The 23525-nt window shown below is 39.6% G+C and overlaps 1 long non-coding RNA gene across 2 annotated transcripts; it reads left to right on the forward strand.

Moving 5' to 3' along the window:
* Positions 1 to 166: 166 nt before the first annotated feature.
* Positions 167 to 20265, forward strand: LOC137449013 (uncharacterized). 2 transcript variants are annotated; one of them, XR_010989290.1, is made up of 4 exons: positions 167 to 200; positions 16318 to 16436; positions 16572 to 16736; positions 19534 to 20265. It is a non-coding gene; the product is annotated as an uncharacterized lncRNA (long non-coding RNA). The 2 variants fall into 2 exon arrangements; XR_010989289.1 differs by having other exon boundaries at positions 16318 to 16736.
* Positions 20266 to 23525: the final 3260 nt, after the last annotated feature.

Here is a 23525-nt window from a genome sequence, read left to right on the forward strand (position 1 = left end):
TTGTCTTCTATGTCATACTGTGTTTGGATATTGCTGTTACTACAGAGAGTCGTTTGGAATGCACCTGATTTGAGAAGAGGGTGGAGCTGATCTCTTTGTGGTTGGGATGACTGACAGTATTTTTCAAGTCCTTGTGGGTGGGGACTGAGTACTCCTTTGCTGGGGGAGAGAAGATAAGTAGAGCAGCAGATACCAGCACTGTAAGTACTTTTCCTAGTTTTTGCAGAAAGTTACCATTAACGTCTATTTTCTCTTTGCAGCATGCACAAGGCCTGCTTATCTTACCACTGTTAGTCTGTTTTAAAGTATAATGTGAGATGCTCTATGCCACACCTATCAGCAAAATACATCAAAGACTGAAGGGATAAGCTGATAACTTGTTCTAGACTGACTTTTTATCTGTACAGCTTTTGTTGTTAGCATTGAGGGCAAGCTCTTGGGTTGTAAAATACGCTCCTCTTGTTTCTTTCAGCGTAAAACAATGCACACAACTGACTCCATCTTCATCTGAAGTAAGCACATTTCTGAGGTTCCACAAAAGGATTTGTGTGAATGTTTAAGGCAATATATGTTCATGTGGATTTACACATGAATTACCAGTTTTTAGGTCAGTTGTTGCTGGAAAGAATTTGCTGTGTCAGTGTTCTGGGATGCTGGTACCTCAGTTACCTGCATTGTTACTATTTCAGGTGTGTTTTCATAATTGTAGATACACAGAATGAGTGTGGTTGGAAGGGACCCACAGTCATCTAGTTCAACCCTCTTTGCAGTGAGGAGGGACATCCTCCATGAGATCAGGTTGCTCAGAGCCTTGTTGAGCCTGACGTTAAATATCTCCAGGGATGGGTCATCTACTACCTCCCTGGGCAACCTGTTGTAGCGTTCCACCAGCCTCATGGTGCAGAACTTGTTACTAATATCCCACCTAAATCCACTTAAAAAAATGTTTCCCAGTTTGTGAAGGTAGTTCTGAGAACTAGTGTGTTATGATCACACCAACAAGAAACAAAATGTATCCTGCAAAAACATGCTAGCAGAAACCCGGTGTAGCTTAGCAGAACAGCTTACAAAATATGTTTGGTGTTGTGGGTTTCATTCTCTGGGGGAAGAAACTCATTACTATTATCTCTCTACCTTGTATTGAATGCCAGTGCAACCTGGTATTTAATATTGCTTTAAAAAGGTTATCTGTAGAGGTCTTGTTTTAAGTCTGGTACCTGTACACTTGTGTATTGCTAAATGCTTTTTTGTGTGGTTTGGGTTTGCTCAAAAAAAACAACCACCAAGCAGTGTGTTAGGTCACCAGTGAAAGACAGTATTAGTTAACAAAGAAGACTACACCTCAGTTTTATAGGTTATTGAAATTTATTAAATATAATTAAAAGTAACTTTTGGTAGTTGTTTCAATAAATAGTTGTCTGTAAGTTCATTGACAAAGTGACAATCAATTACTTTCCCAAAGTTCATTTCAAGCCCGTAGGGCTTACAGAAAGGATCAAATGTGATCTTTGAACAGAGTTTCTTATCATCCAGACTGAGAACATAGAGTGGTCCCTAAATGGGCTGTAAGCTAGTAAGCCACAGAGCAAAACATATAAATTAATCATAATTAAATATTTAAATAAATAATGTAGCTGTCAAAAGAAGAGTGGTTATCTGTGTGCCTTCCGCAGAGATCTCAGAAAGTTGAGCAGCTCTTGGTGAAATACAGGAAAGTTTTCCGTGTCATTAGCTTCACAGGCCTTGCATTCAGCTCCTTGAGGAGTTAATTCCTGCAATACAGATTGCTCTTGTTGATTGGTGGTAGCTCTCTTGCCACCTAATCTTAGCAATAATACATCAATTTCTGTATATTAAGTTCACACATCCATGCTCTTGTTGGTGAGATTTGCCCCTGCTGCAATATTTATTTCTAGCTTGGAAAGGATTTTCAGAGGTACAAGGATCTCTTAGCCATGGAAATTATGTAGTATGCCAAGGTGCATTACATACATTATGGGGTCCTTTACAGCCATAAATTTCTGACACAGTTTTCAAAGTCATTCCTTGTGTAAATACAGCCTCCTGAAAGGAAGTTTTTGTCAGGATGCCTTGAATGATTCAATAAAGAAAATCAGTGTCAGATTTTTTTGAAATGGTGACTTCTGTAACTAGTAGAGCTCAAATCTGTGTTACTGTACCAGATTGGAATTCAAATAGCTGTTGTCATATAATTTAATGCTATTTTATTGCTGTATAAAATCAAGAGATGATAACACAGGCCTTGAGGTATAAACTCACTAATTCTGGTGTCATTTTTCACCAATGCTGAAACACCTTTTTTACTTTTTGTTTCAAAACTGGTTAAAAAGATTGCCTACCATAAGTCTGTGGAGATTCTTTCTGATACTTTGAAGAGTAACAAAATGCTCATCTTCAATTTCATTCTCCAAGGTGCCGATTTCTTTCCAGTAACATTGTAGAGTTTGCCAGCTGCACTCCTAAAACAGTCAGCAAAATGGTTTTAAAATATATCTCTATCTGTCCAACTATATTTTGCTTGTTCAGGGCAACTGATTAATTTAAAAAAAACAAATCTCTGTTTCTCAGGTTCTTTATCCTCCTATCAGAAATTAAGCTGTTGGTTTTCCAGAATGCTCCCCTTACAGTTGCATTGTAAGATGTTACGTCTGGTCTCAGTTCTATGGTAGGTTACTGTAGCTTTTGGAGAGTACTTTCTACAGGATACTTGAAGTGTTCTTTTGGGAACACGAAGTTGTATTTGCTTCTAAACCAAGCCTTATTTCTGTTTGTCTTGCAGAAATCATGTGTCAACAAAAGTTAGTAGTCAAAACCTCTGTTGGTTTTCAGTGGCCTTAGGTAGTGGACTTGGGTTATTGTCTGCATCTGATCTAGCTTTTGAATATGATGAATGGGAAGCTATGTCGGACGCTCAGAGCCAATGTTATCAATCAGCCCCATATATTTGCATTTAAGCACTGGAGCTCTGAGGTAGTGCTTTGTCTGGATGTTGCCAGCATATGAGGAAAGTGACTCAGATAAGGAAGTGGTTGCAGAATCTGGCTTTAAATCTTTACTGAAACAAAAGTATCGTTAAGTGAGAATTCTTCTTGATTAAGAACTTCATTGAAAGTTCAAAGTAGTTAACAGATAACTTGCATAAAGATTTTAACTACTTCACAATGCTAAATAGTGCTCTTGTTTGGTGATATATTTGCACACTGAAGTTGCACAGATCAGCTGGCTGTTGAGTATTCTGTTTTAAATCTGTGCTTAGAATGTTCACTGCACTCTGATATGCAATTGGTTTTTTTACAAAGAAGAAATCATAATGATAGTATTACTGTGGAACGAAGTCTTAGGCATTAACTAAATACCATAAAACATGAAAATATATATATATATATAGATTATATATCTCCAGAATGGCTTGCTAAAGTTTTGTTCCTGAGAGGAATTAGGTGGACCATAACTGAGGTTTTTTTCATTGGTGGGATATAGAAGACTTGGAACATCTTAAACAGAATACATTAGTGGCTGCATCAAGTTCAGATAACATGCAGACAATTTCACGTAGATACTGCTCTGTGTAATCTCTTTCTTAATCTAGTTTCAGTCCCAAAATAGTTCTTGTGTTAGTGTCACTACAAGAGGATTGCCTCCTGTGAGTCTTATACATCATTTAAATAATTCTTAAAATACTTTTTTTCCCCTGTGAGTTCAACCATGTGCTAATATGCAGGTTGAATAGGGAGGATGCATTTTGTTACATAGTGCACAGCATGATGAGGTAATAATCAGCCTGTTGATGTTTGAGAATGCAAGTCTAAAGCAAAAGTCTCTAAGAAACTGCACTCCCTACACAGTTCAGACTGTTCAGATTTGTGTTTTATATTTGCCCTTCCAATAAGTAAGTAGTTTTGGTACATCTCAACAATATATCTTTTTAAAGGTAGGCTTATCTTAGAAATCGTTCTGGAAACAGAATATTTAAACTTACCTGTTTCTCAGTTGGTGTGTAAAATTCAAGATAAATGCTCTGTAGAGAAGGGGGAGAAAAATGTTAATTTTTCTACAAAAATACACAGAAAAGATAAATAGTTAAGAATCATACAAGAAAAGAAAATCAAGCACTTACGTCCTTGCTTTTTTCCAGTAGTTTTATGTCATCTATCAAAGTGTCAAGAAGTAGCACTTTTTCCTCTTGTAGTGGTGCTCCATAAGCTGCTGTCAGAAGCATGACTGCAGAAATACAGCTGAAGATCAGTACTTTGCACATTGTGTCAGTGTTTTAATTATCTATATGCTAGTATTTGAGTTGGGATATGATGAGAGCTGCTCAATTGTCATTAAGCTTTTCAGTGTATTTATACTCTGCTTTCTCTGGGGGGAAAAAGATGGGGGCGTCATGTAAAAGAGGTTTTATTACACATTTTTTCATATGTTCTACCTGTATGGGAAGAATAATTACTTTTGTTTTTCCTCCCCTGATGACACTTTGGAATTTTTATAAAGCGAGAGGGATTTTACCTACATTCATTGACTGGTGTGAGACAAGCCCACACTCAACTTTTGGCAGTCTCATTGCGCTTTCTGCATGAAACACTTTTTCCCTCATGCGCTGTCCCACTCCCCCATAGGGTATGCCATAGTCTATGCTACTGCCACACAAAATGTTCTAAAGAGGAATCAATTACCTTTTTTTATTGTCTGTATTTATTTATCCTTTCACAAATCCTGTGCCATTAAGTGAAGAAGCAAGCATTCTCATGTTAGTAATTGTTGATTAAACAACAGGAAGAAAGTTGGCTTCCTGTCTGAAGGTGGTTTTACCTGTCATCTTTTGCAAAGAGAGTTAGCCTATGCTTAGGTGCATAGTCAGTCTTTATACCATCACATTTAAAATGTTTGTGACAAAACCCTCCAACAAGATTCTTTGTTTTGAGATATTAAATCATCTTTTTTATTACTGTATGTCTTAATGCAATTCTTTTCCCTTGCATGCACCTTTCACTTATCTCCTGCTTATAATGCAAATGTACTGTTTTTAAAGTGTTTACAGATCTTGTTACTGATACCTAACCCACTGCATTTTGTGGTATGTATCACAGTACTGAAGTCAAGAGTGAGCAGTCACTTGACACTGAACTCTTGCATAATATTGCTGAGTTGTTCTTTTCTGGTTCAGGGGTCTGTTGGCTTCTATCTTTGTAATCCTGTGTGCAGTGTATAAAATGAATAGTTTTCTTTATTTAGAGTGTAGTTCTGAGGCAAATACTCCCCTTGCTGCTCAGAAGTCTGTACCATTATGTGAAATGTGTCGGACCTCGACCGACTGGACAGATGGGCAGAGTCCAATGGGATGGCATTCAACAAGTCCAAGTGCTGAGTGCTGCACTTTGGCTACGGCAATCCCATGCAGAGCTACAGGCTGGGGTCAGAGTGGCTGGAGAGCTCCCAAACAGAGAGGGACCTGGGGGTGCTGATCGACAGCCACCTGAATATGAGCCAGCAGTGTGCCCAGGTGGCCAAGAGGGCCAATGGCATCCTGGCCTGCATTAGGAATAGTGTGGCCAGCAGGAGCAGGGAGGTCATTGTGCCCCTGTACTCTGCTTTGGCTTTGGTTAGGCCGCACCTTGAGTCCTGTGTCCAGTTCTGGGCCCCTCAGTTTAAGAAGGACATTGAAACGCTTGAACATGTCCAGAGAAGGGCAACAAGGCTGGGGAGAGGCCTTGAACACAAGCCCTATGAGGAGCGGCTGAGGGAGCTGGGATTGTTTAGCCTGGAGAAGAGGAGGCTCAGGGGTGACCTCATTGCCCTCTACAACTCCCTGAGGGGTAGTTGTGGCCAGGAGGGGGTTGGTCTCTTCTCCCAGGCAACCAGCACCAGAACAAGGGGACAGTCTCAAGCTGCGCCAGGGGAGGTTTAGACTTGAGGTGAGGAGGAAGTTCTTCACTGAGCGAGTCATTCATCATTGGAACGGGTTGCCCAGGGAGGTGGTTGAGTCATTGTCCCTGGAGGCGTTCAAGAGGAGATTGGACGTGGCACTTGGTGCTATGGTCTAGTCATGGGGTCTGTGTTGATAGGTTGGACTCGATGATCCTTGAGGTCCTTTCCAACCTAAGTGATACTGTGATACTGTGTAAAATAAAATTGTTTGCACACTGGTTTCAAGTTTTGTAGCATTCAGTGTGATCAATATTGGGTGGGTAGCTACTTCACCCACCATTGCATGCAAAACTACATATGGAAATCTACTGTATGTGTCAATTGGAGGCCACAGAGTATGAAAAACAAGTTTTAGTTGTAGTCCAGGTGTAATTTGAATGGGCTGCAGGCTTTGAGGTGCAGTGGGTGGAAGGAACAGGTCTTGGTTTAACCATATTTATTGGATGTGCCTGCTGAGGTGGTGATGGCTTGGAGTGTACTGAGCAACCCAGAAACAGCACAAACTCAGTTAACAAAACTTAATGTTTGTGTTACATCTTAAGTATTGGGGCAGATACTAGTTTGGCTTGGTTTTGATGCACAATTACAAAAAGTTAGTTGATTTATCTCACTTTCTTTCTATGTGGTACAGCTTTAGACTGAAACAGCATTATAAGAAAACCATGTAAAATAGGCTATACCTGAAAAACTCTAAGGAACACTTCAAAAGCCTCACCTTCATTTTCATGGAAGAGTAATTAGCATTATGCCAGTATGTTCATGGGAGACAATACTTGTGAATCGGGAATCTGGGAAGGGAAATAGTGTTTGTGTTTTGCTGTTGGTTTAGTGGATTGTTTATGCATTTTGTAGTATGTGGGGCTCTTTTTTTCCTCTCTTTTTTTTTTTAATAGAAAATATCTAAAGATAAATGACACATGCTGACTAACTCTGTTCTGTACAACTTCAAAGTCTGGAAAACTTTTCACATAGGATCTGACTCCTCTCAGTTCAGACCCTTATTTTATGTGTCTTTTTCAACTGAAAGCTTGCATTTTTAACCTTCTTTTTTTCTTTCTCCTTGCAAACCTGATCAGTGGTGAATGTGGGAGAGAACTTTCGGTTTCGTTGAGGTATTTGGCATCTTGTTGATCAAGGTGCTCATCTCCTTTCTCTGTCCCCAGAACAAAGTTGTACACAGCTAGAGTCACTCTGAATGTGGTATTTGGTGTTCTTCAGTTTGTGTGCAGGTGTTTTTCATATTCCTACTATAGTAGCATGCTTGTACAAGATTACTGACAGTAGAGTCATAGGAAGCATAGCAGCATTCGCAGGTCTGATGAAGGTGATAGCCACCTATTCGTGATCATGGTCTGATGATTTAACCCTTTCTAGCTGTGTTCAGGGCCCATGTTAAAGAATTTTGAATAGTAGAAGTTGCCTTCTGTTTGCAGATCTCCCAATTCTAAGCAATAATCTATGGAAGGTAAGCCTTTAGTATTCTTATTCTGCTCAGTAGGGAGACCTGTGTAAATGTGATGAAGATTTGAATAGAGGGTTGAGTGACAGTTGGGTTTCATCTGATTTTAAAAGCCATTAGAAGGACATAGCCACCTCTTTACTTTGTTAGCTTTTTCTCAGTCTTTCTCTTCAGTCAAGCAGCAGCTGAGGTTCATGATCTTCATGCATTTGAAAAATGGAAAAAATAATTTTATTATACATATTAGGTTAATAAATAATAGGTAGTTAAAAAAATACAGCACTAACCTGTGTGAGTTTAATAGACCCTGTAGAATGGAGCACACTTGCTTCGCAGATGCCTGTGATTCCAAACCTCCAAAATCTCTACCTTATTGAACAGGTGACTGAGGAGTTTTCTGTTGAGCAAGAACAACCATGTCAGTACTTGAATTAAATCCAGGAATCTGTCTCTGTGTTGCAGGGCATTTTTAATACATGTTCCAAGTTTTAATCAGATAAATGCAATGGACTCCATGATGTATTAGTATTTTTAAAAAAGGAGTGAAGTCATGGTTATGCTTCTAAGGAAAGGTAAGAAAAAGGAGACAGCATTAAATGTGTTTTCCTTGTTGCTTGCTTCTCATGGGTTATAGTATTAATCTTACTGATTCTCTAACTTACGTGGTACCAGTCCTGCCATGAAAAAGGGTGATGTGGGAAAATGGTCCCTTGGATCACTTGTGTGCCAAGGACAAATGAAGCAAGGAGTTGCCATAGAGGATTAGAACAGCGGTTTTAACTAGCTGAATATTATCCCTAATTAGGGCAAGTACTCACTTTCAGGAGAAAGTGCCAAAAAACCCCAGAAGTGACTCATTCTTGGAGTGATTTTTTCCTGCAAGAATATCAATAGGTTTTGTTGGGTTTTTTTTGGTTGGTTGGTTTGGTGGTGGTTTTTTTTTTTTTTTTGTTAAAGAGAGGATTTTGGTTTAGTGGGTTAATAAAAAATGGTCTGAAAATAGTTGACAGGAATGTTTTCATAAAACCTGTGTTTGAAGGAACTTTTCATTGAAAGGACCAACATTGACAAGAAGCAGAATACCTTCACAAGAGCTAGTTAGTGCTGTTTGTTTAGGGTTTTGAGTATCTGTTTCTGCAGTTAAGTGTTGCCAGTATGAAAACTTCAGTTGCCAATTTTCTCTTAGTTCAATGTGTGCCAAACCTGCTAAAAGGGTTCCTGATATACCCACAAAGTAATGCAAGTGTTAACCTCTGATAGTTTTGCTTCACACTTCGTAGGTTAAGAACTGTAGAGACCAGTGCAAATGCACTGCTGATGACACACAGTACTGTGAGCTTGGCTTACTGATTTTGTTGGCATATGGGTGGAAAATGGAATAGATCCTTCAAGTTCTTGTTCATTATGATTTCCAAGAACACCTAAGTGTTCTGGACCTAGGTGTTGCGTGTTTCTTTGTAAGCAAGATGGAGGTATTGTAAAGAGATTAAATCAGATGAGGATGTTCTTGCGTGGTGTCACTGTGGTTTGTTGACCGTTGGTGCAGTGTGGTATAAATACTCAATATAATAATCCTGAGGGGCTTAAGACTACGAGTGCATTGTGGGGATTGGAAAGAAACTGAGATCTGGCAGGCACTCTCAGTAGCTGAAACTGGAACAGTGCTTGTGCTTATGAGGGAGGTCACTCTGAAGAATGGAGTGAGGGATAAGGATGCTTTCTTTCATACTTTGCCTTGGAAAGTCAGTAAATGCTTCTATGTTTTCAGGACAGAATCAACTTGTGGTGTCTCACAAGGTTAAGGAACTCTTATTTGATAGCTAGTGAGCAACTCCACATGAAAACCTGTTGAGCTGTTTTCTGCCACCCTGAAGTATTTGAAAGAGAAGTCAGAGTTTACATGAACAGGACTACTTTTGAGTTGTTGTAGAGAAATTTTCAGTTACTGTGCCGAAACACAAATTAAGACCAGTCCTGGACAACTTAATTATGGGTCAGTCAGTCACGCATTCCTTTAAAATGCTTGTTAGCAGTTCAGGTTTCTAGCACTGCAGGAGAGTTAGGTCCCAAGTGCTTTGACAGAGAATTTACCTGTGCTTCATGCTGAGTGTTTTTGCCTTGATTGTTGCTTCTTGTGGTTGGTGATGAGCTTGGAGTATGGTAGAAGGAAGGACTTGAGCCTGGTTTTGTAGCATTTGGGAAAGAGATTAGATATTGGTAAGATGGACAAGGAGCAGACTGAGTTCAGACTCCCAAAGTGCAACACGAACTGGTTTTTCCAAATGCATTCACATCCATTTTTCAGCCAGACAAGCAGAGCTTGCAGTGGAGGAGCTCCAGTGCCTTGTGCTGTCACTACTGTCTCCGACTTCTCAGCTTTCCTATTTGCATAGGTTGATACCTGGGAAATATGTACATCATGTATATTTTCAAGTGTGTGTTTTTCCACTATGTCTTTTAGCTGCTGTGATGTTCCCTTTAGAAGGTCTAAAAGGTCTGTGCAGCCCCTCCCATAAGTGGGTGCTGCTATATTGTGGTGTCACGTAATCAGAATAAGGAATTCAGTTCTTGTGCTCTTTCTCTTGAGGTACAATTACTTGAGCACATTTATTATTTATGATATAAACTCCAATGAATAAAGCAATGTGCTGAGTAAAGATTGGCTTTTAAGGCAGCTCTGGCTTGTCTTGGGATCATAACTGCAGTGATTTTAACTTCAGAGTGTGCATTCACGCACCTAGAAAAAAAATCAGAAATCCTTCCTGTTGGCTTTTTCCTTCCATCATACACTGTGGTGGGATACAGGGGACAAAGTAGGAAGTTTTCTGGCAGGTCTTCTGTCCATTTGAGAATCAGCCATGGGGAGGTATCTTCTCTGCATTTCTATTAAGTTATTCAAACAAGCTTTAACAGAGGCAGGCTACATATTTCAGCTCTGCAGTTATCTGTTTGGGCAGACTGGTGCCATCAGGTCTGCATTGGTTGGTTAGTTGTTGTTTTTTTAATTTTTTTTCATTTTAACTACAGGAGAAAATAGCCCGAAGGCAAAAGAGTCCTTTTTTTCAGTATTACTGTTTTGCAGTGGAAAGAGGCTGGTACATACACTGGCAAACTTAAGTTGTTGCCAAACTATTCTCACTTTCTAAATTTAAGAAATGTAAGTTAATGCTTAAATGAGAATTGAAGGTCAAGAGGCCAGTGTTGGATTATCACACCACAGGATGTTAACAAACAACAAGCAGAGAATATTGTCTTGCCTTACTCGGGGCTCTGGTCACACATGCTAAGCAGATGGCCTAGATTCATTACTAGATAGCGACAAAAGCTGTTGAGATACAACCTCAGTGCTGGCTGGCATTCAAAATTCTGCAGGGCAACCTACCTGTATTTCTTTAAAGTTCGGGTTCTGAATTTCGTTTTCTCTTGCTCACTTCGCCCATTTGCTTCAAATTGATTATGTGGGATTTACTAGGGAGGGACAGAGGCTTCCCCGTTGTCTCATGTCCTACCCATGGCCACTCTTGCATTCCTGTGTGTTCACCTTCAATACCTGGTGTTAACTAAAAAGCAGAACACTAGGTCCTACTTGGAAAGGAGAACAAAGCTCTGCTGTCTACATCTGAGATGCACCTACATCTTCAATAATGTATGTGGTTCTGGCTCCAGATCTGGATGCAGGTAGTGGCAAAGCAGATGACCACTGGAATGAAAATGGAAGAGATAGCTAAGTAGACTCAAACTGTTCAAGCTGGAAGTTATGTCAATGAGGAAAGACATTAGAGACACATAACTCTCTGAGCTGACAAAGGGTTAAAGAGGCACTATTTCTTTAGCTGAAGAAGAGACAGTGAAACAAGCTGAGGTGTTGGATTCCAAATGAAGTGGAGATTTCCTTCATCTCAGTGTAGTTAAGCAGAGGAGCTCCTTGCTGCAGGATGTTGTGGGTAACAAAAGCTTACATAGTTTCACAAAGCCATGAGACAAGTTTACAGCTCCTGTAGTATTTTTATTCCTTTTAAAAATCAATAATCTATTAACAAATCATAAGTGACAAGTGACTCAGATTCTACTGCAGAAGTATCTTTCATAGGCATCCTCTGCTGGTCCTGTCAAACAAGATTCAGGAGAGCTTTCTGAAAGGGGGTTGGAGTGGATTATGTGCAGCTGCTGTTTTTAATAGGACTCATGTCAGGGAGGTAAGGATGCTGGATCAAATGAGGCTGTGCTTTCTTTTTCACTTGGTATAGATGGTGTGTAAAATTCCACCTTGTAAGTATATCCAGGTGAAATACATGGTTCTGCCTTTTCACCTTAGATTGATGAGTCAACTGAAATACAAAAAAGAGCTAAAAGTTGCAGTTTGGCTCAGTCATAAGAGGGGAAGTTTTGAGGGATACACACCACAGAAAAATAATGAATAAAAATGCAAATTTAGTAGTGATTACAAGGGCAAATTTCCATGGTAGAGGCCTGACATGTGAATTTGAACATAAAACCCAATTAAAAAATCTTGTTGCTAGGAAAATTCTTTGTGGGTGTCATTGTCTGATTCAGAGCTAAGGAGTGTTCCTGGTTCTTTCCCTTTCACTCATGTTGAAAATTATTTCATTACTAACATTGATAGAGCAAAGACATCTTTGGTCCTAACATAAATGATGTAATAGGCTGAATTTCCCATGTCTGCAGGGCTTTGTTACTGTGAAAGATATTCACCCCTATCTAGATTACAGTTTGCTCTGTATTTGTTCCTGTTAGGCATAGCAGGTCAGTATCCTGTTTAAAAACCTTAAGCTCAAAAAAAGAGGGTGTTTTATGTATAGAAAAATCCCATATCAGCTGATTTGGCAATGTCTTGAGTGCCGTGACCAGAGCTCAATTTTTGTAAAGTTCAAGCTCTCCATGGTGTGTTACCACTGTGTCTCTTATGGGTAGTGCAAAACATTTGACCTGTTTGCAATACAGAGCAGCAAGTCAGAGGGTGATTTCTGACACAGAAAACTTCTGCCCTAATAGTTAATTTTGGTTTTATCTTAATGGAGCGGTAAGCACTTAAAAATTAGCATCTCCTTACAAAGTGATGGTATGAAAGCTGAAATTTCACCCAGCTGTTTATCAAGTGCTGGCTGAGGCTAGCTAGTAGAAATATGTTTGCTGCTGCCTGTGTGACTGTATGCTAGGGTACTTCTCATATGCTGGCTAACTGATGGGGACCACTGAACTGTGCACTTCTGATAGGATGCAAGTCACGTCTTCCCTGGCTGGATTCCACTGAAGTAAGGAATCTGGAATTAACTTTGCTTGTTCCCTGTGACATGTCACAGTTTGTCTTCAGCCGGAAGCTGAAGAAGGCAAGTCATGCTAAATTAAATACCAGATAAAAACCTGTAGTTGTTTTAAAATGGTGATAGTCTTGGGGTCGAAGGAGTAGTGAGTGCTGTTCAGCAGAGTCCATGTTCACCTGAACCTGCCTGTGTGAACTTTTGGGCAGACACTGACGGCATATTTTTATTGTTGTGTGGCATACATTTTGCATACCCTTACACAGAGAGCAGCTGATGTGAATCAGATAACATGCAGATTATCATTTCACAATCAAAGCTTCTTTGTATGTTTGCAATAATGCACAAGTGTCTTTCTTTCCAGATACATGTTCTCTTTTCACTCCATCTTGCTTTTGTCCATTAGAGTAATTTTCAATGCAAGTATTGCTAGAGAGCATAGCCTTGAAAGATTCTTAGGCTGAAGAATAAATGCAACAGTTTCTGTACAGGTCTCTCCACTTGTGTAATGAGTTGACAGTCCAGTCAAAAATAGGTATGAGGAGGAGAAGGCTGGAATTGAGAGGACACCTCCTTCAGGTCCTGCTTTGCCGCCCCGCTTTAGACTTTGCAATCCAGAGAAGCACAAGATGATGTTGTGACAGTTCTTCTTAGCATGGAGAAACACTTGATTGCTATCATCCAGATATGATTGTTGAATGCTGACCTCTAGACAGGAGATGGGTTCTTTGAGTTCTCTTGGAACCTGTTTCAGGCAAGACAGGGTACCCCAATGAATATGGCTATTTTCAGCAAAACAAATGTAAAACCTTTCATGGAGTGCAGTACATCACTAGTGGTGTAGGTTTTGTGAATTGAGTAGGAAGATTAGAATCTTAAAAGGGAAGCGTTTTACTAGCCACTATGGCTGCTAGCCACTATGGCTGCTAGCCACAGAGACAGTAGAAGGAGCCCATCACTGTTAACTGAGTCCTTACCAAGTACATAAGAGCAATATAACATGCATTTATGAGGCTGAAGATAAGTTTGCCCTCTGTGACCATTTGAGGCTGTGCCTTAAAGAAAGGGACACCATGGATGAATGTTTTGTAAACAAAAGACAAGTCTAAACGAATTTGAAACCCGCGACACCCTGTCAAAAGTCTAAAGCAGAGACTGGTGAGAAAGAAGAGTGACATATATTATGGTAACAGCATATTTTATAACTAAGATCCTATGGTAGTGTTAAAGGAGTGCATGTCCCGAGATCTTCATGTGTGTCCCAGCCACGTCATGACCATGTCCTCATGCAGGACCCATGCATACGTCACCTTCCCTCCTGCACCTTGGTTTTCTCAGAAAGGAAATACATTTGCGTGGGCTGGAGGGTAGATGCTGTGTGCTCTAGCTAGGTTGTGATCATCTGGACGATTAGTATAGCACCCGCGTCAGCTCACACACGTCTCTTAGACTAAGTGGAGAGACCAGAAATTATAGTGCAATTCTTTCCTGTAGTACATAAAGACCATCTTAGAATACCTGGAAAATTTGATGGATTTGGGTAGAAATGGATTTTTCCAAGATTTATGTTAGAATGGAGGGAGTAAGTTTCTATGATGCTAAGCCAATTAGGAAGCTGGAAGTGTTAAATTCCAAACCAGTGAAGACTAACCTGGCAGCATTGTGAGAGGTGTGAAACACTTCAGACCAGGAACTTGTTTTCTGTTTAAACACATGCACTATTATTTTGTTACTCATGTTACTCATGCCCAGGAATGACAAGTGAGATCTAAATCTGGTGTGTTAATAAATGCAGAGGGAGAGAAGTTACTGTTCTATTGCATTGAAGATGCTGTTAAGTAAGGATAGGTCATAGTAATTCCTAGAAAAGTAATGTTCAGTAGGGCTCAGTTTTTTCATTTTGCACATAAAAATGTTTTGGAGTTTGGGAAGGATGTTTTGAGCTTTGAAAACTGTTTCCAGAGCTGCAGAGAGCGACAAAACTTGAGCAGTTCAGTAGCAGAAAGAATGTGAGTGATTTTTCGCAAGAGAAACTGCATGCTTCTGAAGCAATGGATTATAATCTGGGGAAAGTGGAGCTGAATAGCATAAAATTATTTGGGCTGTGACCTCGTATCTTTATATCGACATATACTTTTGATCATCACTAATTAAAAGTGCAGGAAATCGAAACTTCAGTTGTGTAGTTAGAGGTTTCTGAAAGGACCACAGTGATCAGATTAGAATTTATTCATTTCTCACTCCATTCTTACAATCTTGATAGGATAGGAGGAGTTCATTAAACCACAAAGTACAAACTTATATTGTGCAGATTTATTTTGGGTGATTCACTACTTCAGTAGCTAGATGTGAAGGTCAGTGGAGTATATTGGGGAAAGCAATTTCTCACTTGGTCTCTTGGCTTCTTATTGTTGAATTCAGCAGTGGAAGCCAAAGCGATGGAGAAACTTGCTTGGGCGTTGGTCTTCCCACCGTTATTCAAATTACTGTACTTTTTACTTTCCATAGCTTGCCGAAGGAAAGATCGACAGTGATTTATTGGTGGCAAATGCATCATAGAAGCTTCAGTCATATATTCCATAAGTGAATGTATGAGAGAGTAAGCATCCCTTGCCCTGTTCAGATCCCAGTTGAAAAGTTTTAGTAATATAATGGTTTTGATACAAATGAATAGGAGCGGGGAGGCCCCTGAACTGTCATTTTGTGCTTGTTCAATTTTAAAGCTTTCAAGAAAAACATACTGTGACTTTGCTCTTTAGTCTTACTATATGGGTAGTACAGCATCTGAGATAGCCTGGCTGCCATGGGATAAAGTGAGGTACAGTGAATGTGTGATCAGTGAAAAGTTCCCTCTTTAACCACAGAGAGTACCAGTCACTGGCACAAGTGTGACTGCGGCTCACTAGACTTGTAATCACCTAATTATGATTTTCTCTGTGGGATGAGCTGTAAATGAAGTGGACCTAACAATTACATCCAAATATTAAGGAATTGCTTTCTGACAGACAACATTGCACAGAGGAGAAACAAGGGTGGGACAGGAGAATTAGATGGACAACAAAAAAAATTTCCATGAAAACAGAGCAGATAAATCTACCTTCCACTTGGGGGGGATGGAAAAGCGAAGGACATTTCAGTAGGAATGAAACATTCGTGTTCTGAAACATCTCCTGTTCTAAAGATTTTGTAATTACGTTTTGGAGTAGTTTTTTCTCTTTCTAGTGAGATGGGTTTAATTTTGGATTTTTGAGTCAGTGAAACACTTAATTGCTGAAAATTACTTACCCTGATAGCAGAGCAAGTTGTCATGTCTCCTGATAATGTTAGACATTAAAATCACTTAATAATACTGAGCAGTCAAGAAATTGAAAATATTACTGATGAACTCACCAACTGTTTCCTAAAAACAAAGAAGCAGAGACAAGAAGCATGCAGAGTAGAAGGAAGAAGGGAATTCCTGGGAAGGGATCACTTAGGATTTCACCATCTAGAAGATGGCAAGAGGATTCCCTGACTTCTTTTAATACAAGAATCCTTTCCTGGGTTGTTTTGGTTTAGTTTTTTTGAGAATGAGCTTTTGAGTTTTATGATTATCATAATACTGCACCTCTTTTCTTCCTTTTTCTGTAGGTGTAACAGAAAAGTTCCTGCTGCAGTTGCTGCCTAAAAACATCAGAAGTGACTGTCCCATGTGAAGATCTGTAATTCTGCTTTGTGTGAAATGGGACTCAACTGCTGTAGAAAATACAGTAAGAGAGATCTGTGGTCTTCATGTGCTTTCTGAAGCATTATGTGACATCTGGACAAAAGTTACAAAAGGTCATGCTAGGATGGCTTTGTGGTGGTGGTGTTGTTTTTGTTTGTTTGATGCTTTTCTTTTTCAGTTATCCGCATGTGAAAGATGTCAATCCTTTGAAAATACCAAGTGAGGCTCCAAAATTTAAGACGACTTCACTGCCTTTCCATTTTTTAAACCTGAACTGTAACTACATTGCCAGCTTCATTGAAGAACCCAGTTATGTTGAGAAGTTCTGTTTGATAGTAGACAGGTCAGTGGTAATGTAGAAATGGTGTGTATTAGAGACAGCTTGAATCTTTCATCACTTAAAATGTGGTGCTTTGTGAAAGAAAGTGTTTGTGAAATAAAATCTACTGATGACTGTAATTTGAGGAGGCTCATTTAGAAAGTGGATATGTATGTGGATAGTGTAAGTATGGAGTGCACTGTGCAGGTGAGGTGTTTAACAAGAGCATGGAGGCAGATCTTTTATCTCAGAGGATAGACTTTCCAAAGATGAAGTCACCACTTTGAATCCTAGCCAGTACCATGACGAGTGGAGACTTTTCCCAGCTGTTCATGGTGTATTGGACTGCAGGATTTATTTGCAGTAGAACAGAATTAACCAGGTTGGAAAAGACCTTTGAGATCGAGTCCGACCTATCATCTAACACTATCTGATCAACTAAACCAAGCACCCTATCCAGTCTCTTTTGAAACACTCCCAGTGATGGCAACTCCACCACGTCTCTGGGCAGCCCATTCCAATGGCAAATCGCTCTTTCTGTGAGGAACTTTGTCCTAACATCCAGCCTAAACCTCCCCTGGTGCAGCTTGAGACTCTGTCCTCTTGTTCTGTCACAGGTTGCCATCAACATTACTAAATTAACCATTTCAGTCTTCATATTGCAAATACACCACAACTTAATTTCTGCTGGTATGTAGGGACTAAAGGGAGCAGCAGTTCTGTGGCTTCACAACCACATGTAAGACAAGAAACAAGAGCATGAGACAAGGACCAAGGGGCTTTGATTCAGGCATCACAGGGAGCTCTCATGGAATGGAAGTTTTTTGGGTTGGGATTTTTTGTTATTTATTTTACTCCAAAATGCTACCCTTCACATAAACAGAAAGAAGACCTGTCTGTCTATAAAGCTTTGTTTTATTCCAGATAGTATTCCAAATGCTAGATTAGCTTTCCATGCAAAAATTGGTCTCCCAGTATCTCACACACTTAATGAACAAAGTCTATGCATTTGGGGCAGATTTATCTTGCAGTGCAAGAGGCAATAGCAATTTTGAACCCATTTCCTATCTTTTTATTAAAAAAAAAAAAAAGTTAGGGTGAGTACAGAGTACCTTTTGTGGTTTGGGTTAAAATTTCATTCTTAACAAATGTGATTCATAGGTAGAACAGAGGGGTTTCCCCTTATGGTGTATGGTGTATCCTCGCTTGTGGTAATTGCGGGTTTTTCCTCTCTTGTTCCTTTACTTGGGTACATAGTCTAATTCTTCCTGTTCTTCTGGATGACTGTGTATTAATTTCTTCCTTTTTGCCCAATCCTGACAGTATTTTGTAGGATTACCTGTTGTGGTGAAGAGCAACCTTAAGAGGGATGTGGTTTAAAGACTCCCATGTTGTCATTCTAGCTATGACACTGCCTCCCCTGTTATGTGGGGAAGTTCCTGACTTTGTGCCTACTTCTGAATAATCCAGTCCTAATCCTGATCTCACAGAAACCAGGAAATGCTTTGCATTGATGAGTTGCTTTATTTTGATGTACAGCTTTGAAACAGCTTATAAATAGCTCTTGATTTTTGGCTCTAGGTTTTTCCCCAGTGGAATTGGTGATAAGATAATGCACTTCAGCTTAATGATAGCAGCAAGGGTGGCACACAGTTTGGAATAAACACACTTTTTATCTTCAGAGGATATTTCCCTTTATTCCTAAAAGAAATTCTGTTGCTTTTAACTCCTGGGTTAGCATCATAAAAAGAGACACCAGAATCTGAGATGTGGTTAATTATCCAGGTTTTTGCCACCATATTGATTTAGCAGCCAGGCAGTGTTCTTCCAGGGTAATGTGTAGAAGTTTGCATACTTGTTTCAGTGATCCTTTAAAATAGGAACAGGGGATGAATCTTACAAGGTCTAAGGTTAAATGTTAGTTCATGGCCCCAGAAGAAAGAGTGCTGTAGCTAGGTAGTGTAGCCATTGCTACAAAGGAGTTGTGTTTACTCTTTGCTGAGTTCAACACTAGTATTATCTGATTATGTTGTACAGGTAGCTTCTTGTAGATGCTTATTCCTCATGATCCATGATAATATCCAACTTCTGAGTGGCAGTGTTAATTAGTATATCTGAACGCATTTTACAAAGTAAATTAATAGTGGTTTTCCTTCTGTAGAGTTGGAGTTTCTGAAATGCCAGCAGCAATCTAAGATGGCAACATAAGGTTGAATATGTGGCTCTATCTGTGGTATGCTATTTTGATGAAAGTGAGTGAGTTTCTACAAATAGCAAGCTGTTGGGAAATTCCTATATTTGAGAATATTCACTTGTAAACTGGTGACTTTTATGAAGGGGAATGTCAGTTTTAATATTGAGCGAATGAAAACGGAAAACCATGGGTGTAGGCACATGGGATTTTGAAATGGCAAGATGTGATACTATAACTAAAATAAAAAAGGTCAAAACATGAGGATTTTTTTGCCAGTTTTGCATTTTGAGTTGCTGTGTAACCTAATAAACCTAATGAGGCTTAATTTAATTGGACATGGAATGTATATTTTTTCAACATGTAGATTCTAGGCAAATTTCAAGTTGTTGCAGTGAACAGCACTGCTACTCACTATAGCTGAATGTAATCACTAACTCTACATGAGGAATTAAAAATGTTTTATAACATTGTTAAATATCTGTGACAATGTTTTAAGACATTTTTAATTCTTCATGTCTCAGTTTGCATTATTCTTAAGGAGTACTTTCAAGTAGCCTATAATGTAAACCCAAACCTTTTAGAATCCTGAAGATTCCTACTTTCTCTTTTCTTTTTCTTTGTTTCTAGATTTCTTTACAGTTCCCCTCTGTCCAGAAATAATTTAGTACCAGGAAAAAGTTTTAGTCAACAGTTTTGGAGGCCAGTGAGTTGAAAAAGTGGTTCATATGACTCTTGTGATGTTCCGTGAACATAACTGAGATACAGGGAAGCATCTGAGCCAGCCCTGGCTGCAGAGGAGAACAGACTCGGACAGGTAATGGGGTGTAGTAGTGAAGGGTTGAGGGAGAAAGCTGAGGCTGGAAGAGGAGATGGTGCAAGACCAGCAGGGGAAGAAAAAGATGTGGAGCAATACCTGTAGGGTTCTGAAACCGAGAGTGAGGCAGGTGACAGCTGGCTCTCAGGAGGATGTGAGGTTGTAAATTGATAGAAGCAGAGGCGGGGGGGGGAAACCCAAACAGCAAGACAAGCTCACTGGATCTAAGAGAACACCAGGTGTGTCATACTGGGCACTGAAAATGAAAAGCACTTTTTTTGCTGCTATAGACAAAAGGGTGTGTGAGGCCTCTTGCATTGTAGTGCTTGTGAGAGTCCTGAATTCTAAGTAGAAGTGAAAGAACTTTCACCTGTGTTCAGAAACTAAGCCGATGTTTTTTTCCATTCAGAAAATGATTGAAAGACTGCAAAGAGAAAACAATGAAAGAAAAAAATCAGAGTAAGAAAATGAGTAGGCCTTGACTCAATGTTTAATTGTATTTAAAAAGTACAGGTACATTAGTCATTTTCTCTGGATTTCTTGTAAAGGAGCTTTGTTGATTGTAAGCTTTTCCTGTAATTATTTTAAAAATAAAAGTATTTTTTAAATTAAATGAATTGGTATTTTGGAAATTGTTAATTATGGACACTGAAATGATTTACTGCTGACTTTCAGGGACATTGAATGCACTGTGCAGAGGAAGCCATTTCTGCTGAGGTTTTCCTGGTGTGTGGTTCTCAGCAAACCCCAGGAGATGATATAGTACATGTTGTGGGGCACCATCTGCTGGTGCTGCCTCATCTGGCTGCTGCATGTGGGTATATGTCATACACAATGTTCTCTTATGGCATAGAGCACCTGCATTTCTCATGGGGGTTGGACCCCTCTGCTTTCAGTGAAGGTGGTTGGTGTTGCCCCTGCCCATGTGTAATCATGTCCCATGGCTGCTGCACAGTGAGAAAGTCACGTCTGCTGTATTTATTTCAGTTTACCAATAGATTGTTAGTTATGTTTTAATCTTTTCAAAGTGAATTTGCAGGAGAGAGTGATGAGACAATTGACTCCAGTGCCCTCAGATGAGGTAAAGTGGGGTTTATCAGTGGACTTCTGCACTGATATGCAGAAGACCACAGGTTGCTACAAAACAGTTACATTATGGTGCACCTGACAACTCATGAATCTGTTGCTCTTTCCTCTTTCGTGCTAAAGGACCAGATATGGTAGGAGATTGAAAGGCCAGTCTGGAAATTATTTGAGAGAGCTAGACGGTCAGAAGGTTACACAAAGAAATTGCTAGCTGCTGAGAGTGGAAGAAGGAAGCAGTAGAACCACCACCAGACAGGTGTGAAGAAGGCTATTTAAAGGAGCAGTGTAAAGTTGCTTTAGCTGAAGCTACCCTTTGGGACATGGACAGGAACAGCATTTATCAGGTAAGCCTCCATTTAATGTTACAATTTTGGATACAAAAAGTCTGAGATCTAATCACTGCCTCCTTTTAAGGTTGTGCTAAAACCCATCAACGTGACCAGTTTTGACCGTTAACTTGGTTGTGGTGAAAAGGGGCAATTTGGAGCTGCAGAATCTCAGTGTCAGAAGGATGCAGAAAATGGAGTTGGTAATCAGCACCAAATTGGTGTTTCTGCAACTTGTTGCAGTGGGATTGAGAGTGTAGTGTTAAAGCTAGGTTAGCACTCTGCTGTCTTAAGAATTTCCTGCTACCCATACTTCAGTTTGTCCTGTAAAAGCTCCCATCCCCAGACAGCAACCTTGGAGAGAGAGGTATCTCAGAAATACCTGTTAGAAATAATTACAAAAATGTAACTTTTCTACCCTAATTATCAAAGTCAAAGAGCAAGTAACTGTATAGCAACATTCCTAGATTATATGTGGGCCTGGTGACGTTTAAAAGAAGAATGGTGGATTTGAGATGACATTGGCTGCACAGTGACTAAAGCTCTGCCAACTTCTGCAATCTAATGCTATACATTAGGTCCATTTCTGACTGGCTTTCTTTTGTTTATCAGTCTTGTCCTGTCACTTTGGGATGTTTTAATTAGTCCAGTACTACCTGTTGGATAGGGAGTAAAAGAGTATGCCTGTGACAAGTGGAATCTGGCACATTAACGTCAGTTTTTTCAGTTGTCCATCTCTGGGGTTAATAGGATCATGGCACTTTGTGCAGTTGTGTCTGAATAATTTATGATGTATGATCAACATTCAAAGAGAGCAACAAGAAGCAGCCCAATTTTAATCATAGGTTATGAAGACAATAGTAAAATACTGTGTTCTAAATCTGTGAAGCTTTATATTTGTATTTATGTAGTTTAAAATATGTTTATTGTATATTTAAAAACATAAATAACTCTTTTAATTTAAAAACTGAGCATGAGTAATCCAAACTCAAGTGAGTGGTGATAACTGCCTGTTGGTGCAGAGCAGTTTCACTGAAGTGATTAATTTGTGTTGGTGCTTCCTTCTGGTGGAAAATAAGGACATTTGTGGGGGCTGGGAAAACACCTTAGGTGGTTTTTTTGATAATGAAATGGGTTGTTGATGGATCAGTACTCAGACAGAAACTTTCATGGAGGGAAAAGTTTTCAATGAGATGATTATCCATTTTTATTCTCCCAATGACTTTTCAACTTCTGGTTTCTTTTATTCCATAAAAGGGATTTAATGTTTGCTGAACAGCTCTGCTGCTCTTCATCTGATCTTCATCACTGTGCTACCCACTGATTTATACTTAAAAGCTACGTAAGGCATATGTGTCAGACAGGGAAATTTGCCAGAGAAGTGTCTCAAATGCTGAGATAAATCTGTTGAGAACTAGGTAGAACTAGTTAAAGTATTTCCCCATCTCACAGAGGTGTCACTTTACAATTTTGACCTTTTTTTCCACTGTGTCACTGAAATGATGTTGAAACCATTCAACACTCAGAAAAGAGAGAGATTGATCCATAGCAGTCAGAAAGCTGTTGAATAGGCACCTCCTCTGGCATCTTGGTGGGGCACATGCATATGGAGAAGCCAAATCAAGCAGAGCAGGGATTAGACCCCAAGTCCATCAGTTACTTCCCCAGTGAATATTCATCTCAGACACCTGCTATCTGCTCTGCCGCTGTGCACGTGCTCTTGTTTTTAATAACCTTTCCATCCTGGAACTGAGAAATGAGTTTTGTTGGAAGTTCTGCCAGACTCTTTCAGTGAAAGTTGAAAAGAAAAGCTTGTTTCACAAATTGTTATTCTCCAGTGGATAACTGGACAGTTCCTATCTCAGTCCACTTCTGAGTTTGCTTTGTATGACATCCTTCTAAGGAAAGTCTTCTGATGCAGGACATCAGAAGGACATGGTTTTTAAAAGGCAGTTTCTGGTTAGCCTTTGACAAATCCAGGTGAGGTTCTTCTCTGTGCTTGGGCTGAGTGCTGCAGTGAGCAGCCCAGCACGATGTAGATGCCATTAGTGTTGGACAGAGCAGTGACCTTGCCACAACTGAAGTTCTGGGTGAGCTTTTGGGAGGATGAGTGTGTACATGCTGGGTGTCATTGCCTGCTTGTCTTCATATTGGTTTGGTAAAGTTGCTGCACTGGATTAATTTTTGCTTCATGCTCTGCCTCTGATACAGATTTCATCTGAAGCTTTGGAAAATGTAATTACTTTGTGCCTGCCCTATTTTCCTCTTGGCAAAATAGGGAATCGTAGTAATACTGAGGAAGTGAATCATTTGTGAGGTCCTGAAACACACTGATGGCTTTATAAACACTTGATGCGTAAAACAATGTTTTCTCTCTAATATTCTTCCTTGTC

Source organism: Melanerpes formicivorus, unplaced genomic scaffold (genome assembly GCF_026170545.1).
Source record: "Melanerpes formicivorus ecotype bairdi unplaced genomic scaffold, bMelFor1.0.p_v2 SCAF_27, whole genome shotgun sequence".
In the NCBI taxonomy this organism is placed as follows: Eukaryota; Metazoa; Chordata; class Aves; order Piciformes; family Picidae; genus Melanerpes; species Melanerpes formicivorus.